Here is an 11090-nt window from a genome sequence, read left to right as displayed (position 1 = left end):
TTATTATTTATTATATACTTATAATTGTACCAGGTGGCTCAAAAAACTTTGGTCGTAAAACCAGATTGACATTATATTTTTCCGAGGTCTGAATCGCTGCTTCAAAAACGCTGAGCTGTCGTAATTTTTGCATTTTTTTAACCAATCATCAAAGCATAAATTTGATGCCCTTTTTACATGTTTTTCACAAGTGAATTTTGACTTCAAAAGCTCATATCTTGACAACCACTTGACCAAACTTAAAGAATTAAACATCAAAATTTAAGTTAGGCTATCTTCTTCTTTCTAATAACAGTGGTTTTGAGTTCAAACCAGGCTTTGTTCGGTCTCAGTGGGCCACCAAACGTCAAAAGTGAGACCCGGTATATTTATTGTAACATTACATTTCTTTCAAACCATTGTATAATAAAAGTAGCTACCTGTAACTAATGTTTTCAAGATTTTTGAGAGAGCTTTTAAGTTTGGTTGAGTTTTTAAATCGCTTTTAAATTTAAATACGCATAATTTTCTTTCTTCGGGACTCAAAAAAGTGTCAAAGTAAAACTTTCTTAGAAATACCATGACATTTTTTCAATTAAAAAAAAGGTTATTCACAACGTTTGCGACTCACTCATAGTACACGCTTTTTTTTATAAGAACCAGTAAATTTTGGCTCAGGCTGGGCTGTTCTTAATTTTCCGAATTTTTTAGGCTTAAATGTTCTTATGATGTTCTTAATTGCGCCTAGTTTCTTTATTTAAGAACTTAAAATGGCTTAAAATCTGTTAAAATCCCTTAAAGTCAGTACTTTTTTAGTAATTTCTGAAATCTGAGGCTCAGCTTGTTCTTTCTTTGTTCTTAAATTTTGGCCAAATTTCAGCCTCGTGTTCTTATAAAATTGTTCTTATAAAAAAAAGCGTGTACACTATGTTTATTGAAATTTTATTTCCATATAGCGCATGATGGCTTTCCACTGGATATTTTTTATGTCATTTTACTATACATTCATTTTATTACATCATTTGTAACGTGATTTCAATTTGAGAATTTTTTTAGCACCATTGTAAATAATAGTTACCTTTACGTTTGAAAGAACCTTTCACCATAACGATAAATTAATCTGACTTACATTTTTTCTCAATATTCCACTAGTTTTAAATTACTTCCACCTTCCTTGGGTACATTTTCGCACAAAAGGCTTTTTCGGACAAATTTCTTAATTGAAAAAAATGAAGTTTCCAAAAGGAGAAACTGGATACACAAAAACTAGAAGTTTCCACATAAATTCTCATCTAGAAATTAAAGTATCCACCTGAGAAGCGAGCTGGAAATTGTGAATTTCCAATAAAACAACCAGGATTTCCGTAGAATCATCACGGTGTACTATCTCGGAAATTTGGAGTCTGCAGCTAATATTTACACTGGAAATTATCGGAAACTAGGTGTAACTTTCCGGTTAGTATTTCAAGCAGGAAACTAATGTGGAAATTTCGAATTTCCGTATAGTTTCTACTTCAAGAACGGCACTGAAACTACAAATTTTATATCGCTTAAAATCAGATGAATTCATTATGCCGAGCGGACGCAGTCTAGAGTGAGTCTTCACAAAAGGCTGTGGAACGCCGGCTAAGTCCTCTTCTCACTTTCGTTTTCGGATCAAGATGGCGTCGCCAACGACCGAAAAAACTAAAGTGAGATATGATGTGACTAAATCTAATAAATCTAATGAGAACAACACAATCAGTGAGGAAAATCAATTAAATGATGCAGATTTAACAAAAACAAACGTTGAAGGAACTGATAGGAATGGTAGTTTAAAGGAAAGAGGAAGAGACAAGAAGAAAAAGGGGAAAAGAACACCCTCTCCCTCATCCTCCTCCAGCAGAAGTTCCAGTTCATCATCAAGCAGCTCAAGTAGCTCCGATTCCTCTGAGGAGAGACGGAAAAAGGAGAAAAAGAAGAAGAAGCAAAAGAAGAAAAAGCAAGTCAAAAAGAGACGAAAATCCAGAAAAAGAAGCAGAAGTTCCTCTACCTCATCATCTAACTCGAGTGACGACAAACCAGAATTATTCCAGATGGACGTCAATGAACATGACTGGAAACTTGATCCCAGACTTGTGAAGTATCTGGAGAAGCACATCAGGAATTACATACCTGATAAAGAGCTTGAGAGGGACATACTGGAAGAAACACCAGTCCCAAGCAACGTCTCACCTGAGTTAAAAATTGATTCATTATTCGATTGCTTACTCAGAGAAAAAGGGTCAATGGGAACTAAAACCCTGGCCGTGGACAAATCGATATCCCGGATATCGAATAAAGTCAGAGATATCTTGGCTCCGCTTGCCAAAATCTGGCAGAGCGTTGAGAGAGCAAGATCAGGAGACGAGAATGAAAAACTCGATCTCGAAGAGGTGGCCACTCATTTCCAACAGTCGATACTGCTGTTAGGACAGGCCCTCAATGCCAGCAATTTCTTCCGAAGGAAAAATGCTTTGATGGGACTTGGCATTCGTGAAAGCCATATCAGTGTGTGGCTCAGAGAGACCCTATTAGAGGAGTTACAAGAAAGTAATGGAAAACCTTTTGGAGAGGAGACAATAAAATCCCTCACAAAACAGGCAAAAGTGAACAACCAGTCACTCAAACAATTCCTCTTTTCAAAAAGAGTACAAACAGCTAATCGCACTCCCTTTTCATGGAGCTCCTCCCGATCAACAAGCCACGGAGAGGGGCACGAACAATACACCGATGAACAACAGGCTGGCTTGCACCACAGAATTCAAAACCGAAGAGGCAAAGGTAAGAAAAATTCTGTCAAACTTCACAGAACCTCTCTCCAGTCAAGCAAAACCTCTGCTGACAAACGGGGAGTCACAAAAATTTGGGAAAATACACCCAAGTATAAAAAACCTCATAGAGGATTTATCAAATCCCCAGTTGACACAGACTGGAAGGACAGGATTTTTTCAAAACAATTGGTCAAAACTGACTCAGGACAAATTCATCTTGGAAACAGTTTCAGGCTTAGTGATCCCAATAATAGGGAAGCCAATTCAAAAAACAAGACCACAACAAATAAATTTCAATTCCAAAATGAAAGCCTTGATAAGAGCAGAGATAAGAACCTTACTGGAGAAAGGGGCTGTGAAGAGAGTTCTAAACACAGAAGGTCAATTTTTGTCCACTCTATTTTTAAGAGAGAAAAAGGAACCAGGAAAATACAGGCCAGTTATAAATCTAAAGGAACTGAACTCATACATTCCATATCAAAAATTCAAAATGGAAACTTTGAAGGATGTGAAAAACATCCTCCAGAAGGGGGACTTCATGGTCAAAATCGACCTGAAGGACGCTTATTTTGCAATACAGTTGAATCCCCAATCAAAGAAGTATGTGAGATTCAGCTGGGAAGGAAGCCTATACGAATTCCAATGCCTGATGTTCGGATTGGGACCAGCTCCCAGGTTCTTCACAAAAGTACCCATTTCACTGTTGAGAAGGTTACAAATAAGAGTCCTCATATACATAGACGACCTATTGATAGTAGCAGGGTCGAAAGGAGAAGCAATCTTCTCAAGGGACACAACAATCTTTCTTCTGGAGAATCTAGGGTTTACAATAAATCTACAGAAGTCTGTACTGGTACCAAACCAACAGATGGAGTATCTGGGAGTCTTAATAAACAGCTGCGATATGACCTTCAAAGTCCCACTAGAGAAAGTGCAAAAACTGAGGAAATTATGCATTCAAATGTTGAGTCTGAAAACTTTTCCCATAAGGAAACTAGCGAGCCTAATAGGGAATCTTATGGCAATCGCCCCAGCCTTCACCCTAGCACCACTCCAAATAAGGTTCCTTCAAAAATGCATGAACACGCAATTAGCGAGATGCGAACAGAGATACGAGTCTGCAATGAGCTTGGACAACAAAGCGACGGAGGAGCTAAAGTGGTGGGTAGAAAACCTTTCGACAGGAAATGGGAAAAACATAAACATCTTACCCCCAGATTTAATTATAAGCTCAGATGCGGCAAAGGGAAGAAAAGGAGGATGGGGGGCCCACTGTGGTCAGATCTCGTCAGGAGGACTATGGCAAAGTTGGGAAAAAGAGGAACATATAAATGTCCTGGAGATGAAAGCAGCTCTCATAGCTCTGAAAACCTTTGTGAAGGGAAATCATCTGAAGTCAATACATCTATTGATAGACAATCAGGTAGCTCTAGCTCACATTGTGAAAATGGGTCGACCAACAAATTTGACTCTAGTAAACATAGCCAAGGAAATATGGTCTTTCTTGACCCAGAAAGGGATCACTCTTACTGCAGAATACATCCCATCGAGCTTGAACAAGGAAGCCGACTTCGAGTCCAGGAACTCGACAGACTGGAGCGATTGGAAGCTAAAAAGGAGGGTTTTCATACAGATAGTGGAAACTTTGGGAACTCCAGAAATCGACCTATTTGCTTCCAGAACAGCCCACCAACTGGAAACCTATTTCAGTTGGAGACCAGACCCGGATTGTCAAGCAATAGATGCATTAACTCAGACCTGGGACCAAACTCTAGCATATGCATTTCCCCCATTTTCTCTGATAGGGAGGTGCCTGGAGAAAGCGCAAAGGTCTCGAGCTACAGTAATTTTGATAGCCCCAATCTGGACAACCCAACCCTGGTATCCAGTTTTACTGGGGATGTTAATCTCAAACCCAAGGAAGATAGAAATGGAAAGGGACACTCTAACCCACCCATTGGAGGAAACGCACCCTCTCATTCGAAACAAAACACTGCACTTGGCAGTGTGGGAGATATCAGGGAACATGAGTCTTCAGAGGGCATATCACAAACTGCTGCTACCCTTATCCAACAATCCAAAGCAAAGGGAACTAGGAGACATTACATGTCAGCCTGGAAAAACTTCAGTAGCTGGTGTCGTAAAAGGGAAATTGATCCCATTTCAAGTACTATAGAGACCGTAGTCAACTACTTAACAACCTTATTCGAAGAGGGTAAAGAATATAACACCATAAATGGGCATAGATCAGCCATATCCTTTTACCATAGAATTGTTGAAGGGCTACCAGTGGGGCAACATCCACTGGTCACTTCCTTACTAAAAGGAGTTTCAAGACAGAGACCCCCGATGCCTAAATATACGGAAATATGGGACATCGACACAGTGTTGAATTGTATGAGGGAATTACCAGAAAACGAACATTTACAACTAAAGGAACTTACTTTTAAAACTGTAACACTTTTGGGAATCCTGGCGCCAAATAGAGGCTCGGAACTTACGGACCTGGATATTGATCTCATGGGGAAATCAGAAACGACTTTCATTTTTCATTTAAGTACACCACCCAAGCATTTCAAACAAGGAAAGAAAAATGAACCAATAGAATTTAGGAAATTTGAGGGAAATAGGAAGCTTTGTCCATATCAAGCCCTTACCGAATACATCAAAGTTACAAAGGTGTTTAGGAAAAAACAGCAAACCTCTAAATTATTTTTGAGCTATGTCGAACCACACAAGCCCGTAGGAAAGGATACAACAGCTAGATGGGTAAAAGAGATGTTAAAAATGACGGGCATTGACATCAACATTTTTCAGGCTCACTCCAAGAGGTCAGCCTCTTCTTCAAAGGAAATGTAAAGAACAAAGAAATCAAAATTATTATATTAACACAATGTTTTCATTTTTGCTCGTTTTGCCAGTTAATCACTTATCTCTTCTGCTTTTTGACTTTGATGATGAGGAACTTGATAAACTGTGCCTGCTAGTTGATGTTGATGAAATTTTTGGCAAATAAGGGATTTGTGGCTGCTTTTTTTGCACAAAAAGACAATATGTCAAATAATGCCCAATTTTTACAATTGTAGCATGTAACATCGTCAAAACCAGATGACCTGTTTATCTTTCCCTGTTCAATCTCGATGTTTTGTTTCATTTTTTCGGCAGATTTTCTGGCCTCTTTCAACTGTTTTTCTTTCAATTCCCCATTCGAAATCAACAGATTTTGTTTATAAAATTTCACTACCGTCCATCCTTCCCTGTCCGCAAGTCTTAGCATCTGAATCCTATCTTCTAAAAGGAGCTTACCTTGCTTCATGAATGTCATGGTACACGGCAGAAAAAGACAGTTTTACGATTCAGGACAACTTCGTAAAAAGACAGTTTTCCGGAGTTATAAGACACCGTTTGACGTAGTTTTACCTGACATCGTTCTATTTCAGGAAGCGAACCACGGAGTTGTCCTGAGTTCCATGAACCCGTCCATCCTGAGTTTTACGGAGTGCGTAAAACAATACCTAGTTTTACGGACATAGGAAAACTTTGCAAACGTTGCCTTGTATTGAGCGTTAAAAAGGGGTTATACGCAGTTGTCCGGACTGCGGTATACTTAGGTAACATAGTTTAGCAACGTACGTAAAACCGACAGAGTTACACGGAGTTTTACGATGTGTGTAAAAAGTGACAAGGTTTAACGAGGTTTGCAGCAATGTGAAAAACCAGACAACCGAAAATAGGATGCGTTTGTAAAAACTATGGACTTTGTATCTTTCAGAAACGGTTGATACTATTAAAAGTTTAATTCAAAGGATGTTTCAATCCAAATGATTGCATTTGGGAACTGGATTGAGAAATGAAAATGTAGATAAATGAAATAGATTTTTAAATTTACTCTTATTCTAAAATGTCATTAATCTTATTAGTTGAAAAAATAAATAAATGTTTGGTACATGAATATTGTGAATATACTAAATAGTTTTAAATTAGTCAATTAATTGTATATAATAAATACTAAATATAAAATTGTTAATTACATCACTTAGTCACAAAAATTAACATTGTTCATAAATAAGATAAATTTTAAAGGATATTGTTAGTTAAAGTAAGGAAATTACTAGAACAAGAAGACTGATCCCCACCGGTCACAAAATCTTAACAAGTCACTGAGACAGGGATGTAATTATAAACCGAATTTTCGTAAAGACCTGAAAAAGTTTACTTGCACTTTACGTATTTTCAATGGTAAAAACGGGGATTGAAATTTTATTTGTAAAGCCAGATTGACATTATTTCATTGTTATTGAGGTCTTAATCGCTGCTTCAAAAATGCTAGAGCTTGCAAAAACATTGCAGTTATTCAGACCAATCATCAAAGCAAAAGAACCCGTGTTGCGTCACTTGATTGTTTCGTTTCTTTTATAAATTAGATTTTAACAACCCGAAAGTTTGCGTGGCAAAATGTTGATAAAGAACTGAAATGAATTGTAAGGTATATTTAAGGGATTTGTGTATTGTTTTAAGCAAACAGATTTATGCATAGATGATCGACTTTTACTCAGACGTAAAAATTAAACTTTAAAAAAATATGATATTAAATAATTCTTTTTTTCGCAATTACTTGATTCAATTAAAACAATTACTTGGTTTTTATATTTAATTTTATATTGTTTATACCTTTGGGACATGAAGGCGTGAAATGTGATGAATTGTTTTTGATTTGTCAACAAATATGTCAATTACGTGCTTTGATGTAAAGTGATGTCATCAATCTGAAAGAAAATCAGATATAAATTCAGCCTACGCAACAGAACTTTCAAATATGTAGAAGAAGTCTCATATCCTAAAGAGTAGTATAGTACTTAAGATTTCGCCCGTCTTAAAACGTCAAATCAAACAAGTGTGCTTACATATATTTTTTAATACAAAATATGTATGACTGGATTAAAACTTGCCAATAAAAAACTCTCATTTTCAAAAGGACGGAAAAATACTAGCACCGAACCGACCCTCCAAAAGCGTAGTTCTTTAGAAGATTTCGCCCGTCTTAAAACGTCAAATCAAACAAGTGTGCTTTCATATATTTTTTAATACAAAATATGTATGACTGGATTATAACTTGCCAATAAAAAACTCTCATTTTCAAAAAGACAGAAAGATACTAGCACCGAACCGACCCTCCAAAAGGGTAGTTCTTTAGAAGATTTCGCCCGTCTTAAAACGTCAAATCAAACAAGTGTGCTACTTTCATATATTTTTTAATACAAAATATGTATGACTGGGTTAAAACTTGCCAATAAAAAACTCTCATTTTCAAAAGGACGGAAAAATACTAGCACCGAACCGACCCTCCAAAAGGGTAGTTCTTTAGAAGATTTCGCCCGTCTTAAAACGTCAAATCAAACAAGTGTGCTTACATATATTTTTAATACAAAATATGTATGACTGGATGACTGGAAAACTTGCCAATAAAAAACTCTCATTTTCAAAAAGACAGAAAAATACTAGCACCGAACAGACCCTCCAAAAGGGTAGTTCTCTAGAAGATTTCGCCCGTCTTAAAACGTCAAATCAAACAAGTGTGCTTGTATAAATTTGTTGATACTAAATATGTATGACTGGATTACAACGTACTAATAAAAAACTTTTTTCTGGTTATTACACTAACCCAAAGTGAAATTATCGATCAAAATAAATATGCTAACGAAAATACTTATCTTTATTGTCCATTTGGTTTTTGATGTATGCTTTGGAAGTTGATACGTTCTCAGTGGCGAGGAAAGTCCAAAGAAATAATCTGCGAGCTAAGATCTAAGATAGAGAAGATTTTGTCAGTCTTGAACATTTCCTAGTTAAAATTATAACTTAAAAGACTTTTCAATTGAAAAAGCAAATTGGTCAATTAAAAGAATAGAAAATTTCCTTTATTTCACAATTAGAAATTAACAAGAAAATTTACCTGGTTGTTGGTTTCGTAGACTTTTTGTAACTTCCCCTCTTGAAAACACCATTTTGAATGAACTCTGGCGCCAAACAATATTCAATGAATGAACCGCGTTTTCAGAAGAATGGGAACTAAAATCCGTCTTTAATCCAATATCCCGATCGGATAAAATTTGATCAGGAAAACTCCGTAAAACTATTTTTTTCATCTCCCGATGTTATGAAAATCGAAAATTGGTTTTCCGAAGTTTCACGACACGCACTTGTATAAAACCAACTTTTAGACACGCATGCAAACTGAGGAAAATTACGATGAAAATTTACGATTATTTTGACGGAGTTTACCGAAATTAGGAAACTCTATGTCCGTAAAACGCCGTTTAACTCCGCTTTCCATCGATTATCCTGAATTCTCAAAACTCCGAGAAACTCACTTTTTTAGCCGTGGTAGATTCATTTTCTCCGGCTGCAAGTGCTTCTATGGCATCGTCAAAATTTTCAATAACTTCTACTGTGTGCTTAAATTGTTCCTCATGTCTGCGCTTAGAAAAAGTTGTCTGGTCGTAAGATCTTTTTCGTTCGAGCCTCTGCTTTAGCTTTGAGATTGAAGAGTCTTCTTTCTTCTGCTCCTCTGCCAGTATCTCTTTTATTGTGTTTCTTAAGTCTTAGTTTTGTGCCATAACTTCTTTTCTCAACTACAACTTTTGCAAGAGCGAGGATTTTGAAATGAAAATACGAGACATTTAAACACGCATTTTTGACGTATGCGTGCAGCTTGTCCCAATCTGCGCAATTCGTCCTTATTAGGACTCGTCAGCACTGCATACCGCATATATAGGTACTTTTATCATTTAAGTTGTCTTTTGAGCCAATCGCCTAACTGTAAAAATTAGATTGTTTCGTAGAGGTCAATAGACCTGTGAAATACACATCTATAAATGAAATTAATTAATTAATATGAACTGGCATAATTTATATTCAGCAGCTGACCATTTTATATTTTTCTCCATCAATCACAATCTGTTCATACGGTCATAATGCTATGTATATTTTGGTTTTATGCTACTTCTTTGTTGTTCACCCACCTAATAAATGTGTCCTGAAAAGTCACCCATCAAGCACCTTCACATGAAGACAGACGAGATAAAAATAATTATAGTTAGAGTAAAATGAAATAGACACACGACCCATAGCAATAAAAAAGAAAACATTACCACGAAACACATGGACATGGCCGAGTTTGAGATGAAATCCAATTTACAAAAAAGTCAACACTAAGAAAGTATACTAACATTTCAAAGATAGTTGAAACTATAAAGGCAAAAACTTGAAAAAAACCTCGATTTACCTTTCAATGGGCCATAGACAGCTGAAGCAAGTTACGGCAAGTCCTACTCCTAATGATGACGTCATAAGAATTAAAAATTGAATATCATGAAAAGGACTCATCAAAATCACTTCAAATTTCACCGAAAAATAGCATCAATAAACTATTTCGATTGATTTAAAAAACTTTCAAAATTTTTATTACATCATCAGAAATTCCAATTTTTCGTTTTTTGAATTTTTTGCTGACGTCATCAAGAATTTAAAAAAAAATAAGTGATTTTGATGAGTATTTCTCGAGATATTCAATTTTTAACTTTTATGACGTCCGTTATGACGTCAAAAACCATGTTTTTGGGTAATAACTTTTTTCGGTTACAAAAAATAATTCCAACACAGCAATTTCCTTAATGTACGTTGGAATACGCTTCTTTTGATGTATGAATGAGTACCCTAAAATGAGTGCTATGAACATCAAAAATCAAAGAGATTCGTTGGTCTTCTAACCATCTGCCGTCAACTGCTCTATCTTGGGACGATTGGTCGAAACATAGGACTGTTGATATCTGGCCTGTACTTTCACTGATAGCGCGCCCTTTTTAACTTTTTTGTTTTCATTCAAAGTGACCGGACGCCGATTGGAGAATTAGAGAACGCCTGCCGCCTAACTGTCTATCGCCCGATGGGATTAACAAATAACGAGTCTGTAACTTGCCGCACAAGTGACTTTAAACGCTCCATCGTTTTGCCACTAATTTGGTCTTCTTCGTTCCAGACATTCTGGTATAGCCTACTCGGCGCGAAAGAGAAATTGTGTATTTTTTAATACGCCGTTCATTGACTCAAATCAAATGACTTTGGAGGTTCGGCAAAATGGTGGCCAAATTGCCGCCCCAAGTTAGAGCAGTTGGCCGTGTGTTGTCTTGAAAAATGAAACGCAGAAAAAATCCTGGGCTCAGATATCTGGAAGAAGCAGGAAAAAGCAAAGGAGATCAACATTGGCACTACTACTACACGCTTTTTTTTTTATAAGAATGGTGTAAATCCATTTCATCG

The 11090-nt window shown here is 36.5% G+C and overlaps 1 long non-coding RNA gene across 1 annotated transcript; it reads right to left on the bottom strand.

The window, feature by feature from the left end:
- Positions 1 to 6665: 6665 nt before the first annotated feature.
- On the bottom strand, positions 6666 to 8819 carry LOC136798646 (uncharacterized). Its single transcript, XR_010845419.1, has 4 exons — positions 8725 to 8819; positions 8471 to 8576; positions 7443 to 7537; positions 6666 to 7240 (listed from the first exon to the last, which is right to left on the bottom strand). It is a non-coding gene; the product is annotated as an uncharacterized lncRNA (long non-coding RNA).
- Positions 8820 to 11090: the final 2271 nt, after the last annotated feature.

This window comes from Clytia hemisphaerica, unplaced genomic scaffold (assembly GCF_902728285.1).
Source record: "Clytia hemisphaerica strain Z4C2 unplaced genomic scaffold, Clytia hemisphaerica genome assembly, whole genome shotgun sequence".
In the NCBI taxonomy this organism is placed as follows: Eukaryota; Metazoa; Cnidaria; class Hydrozoa; order Leptothecata; family Clytiidae; genus Clytia; species Clytia hemisphaerica.
Note: the sequence above shows the minus strand (reverse complement) of the source record. Positions and strands in the feature narration are given on the sequence as shown.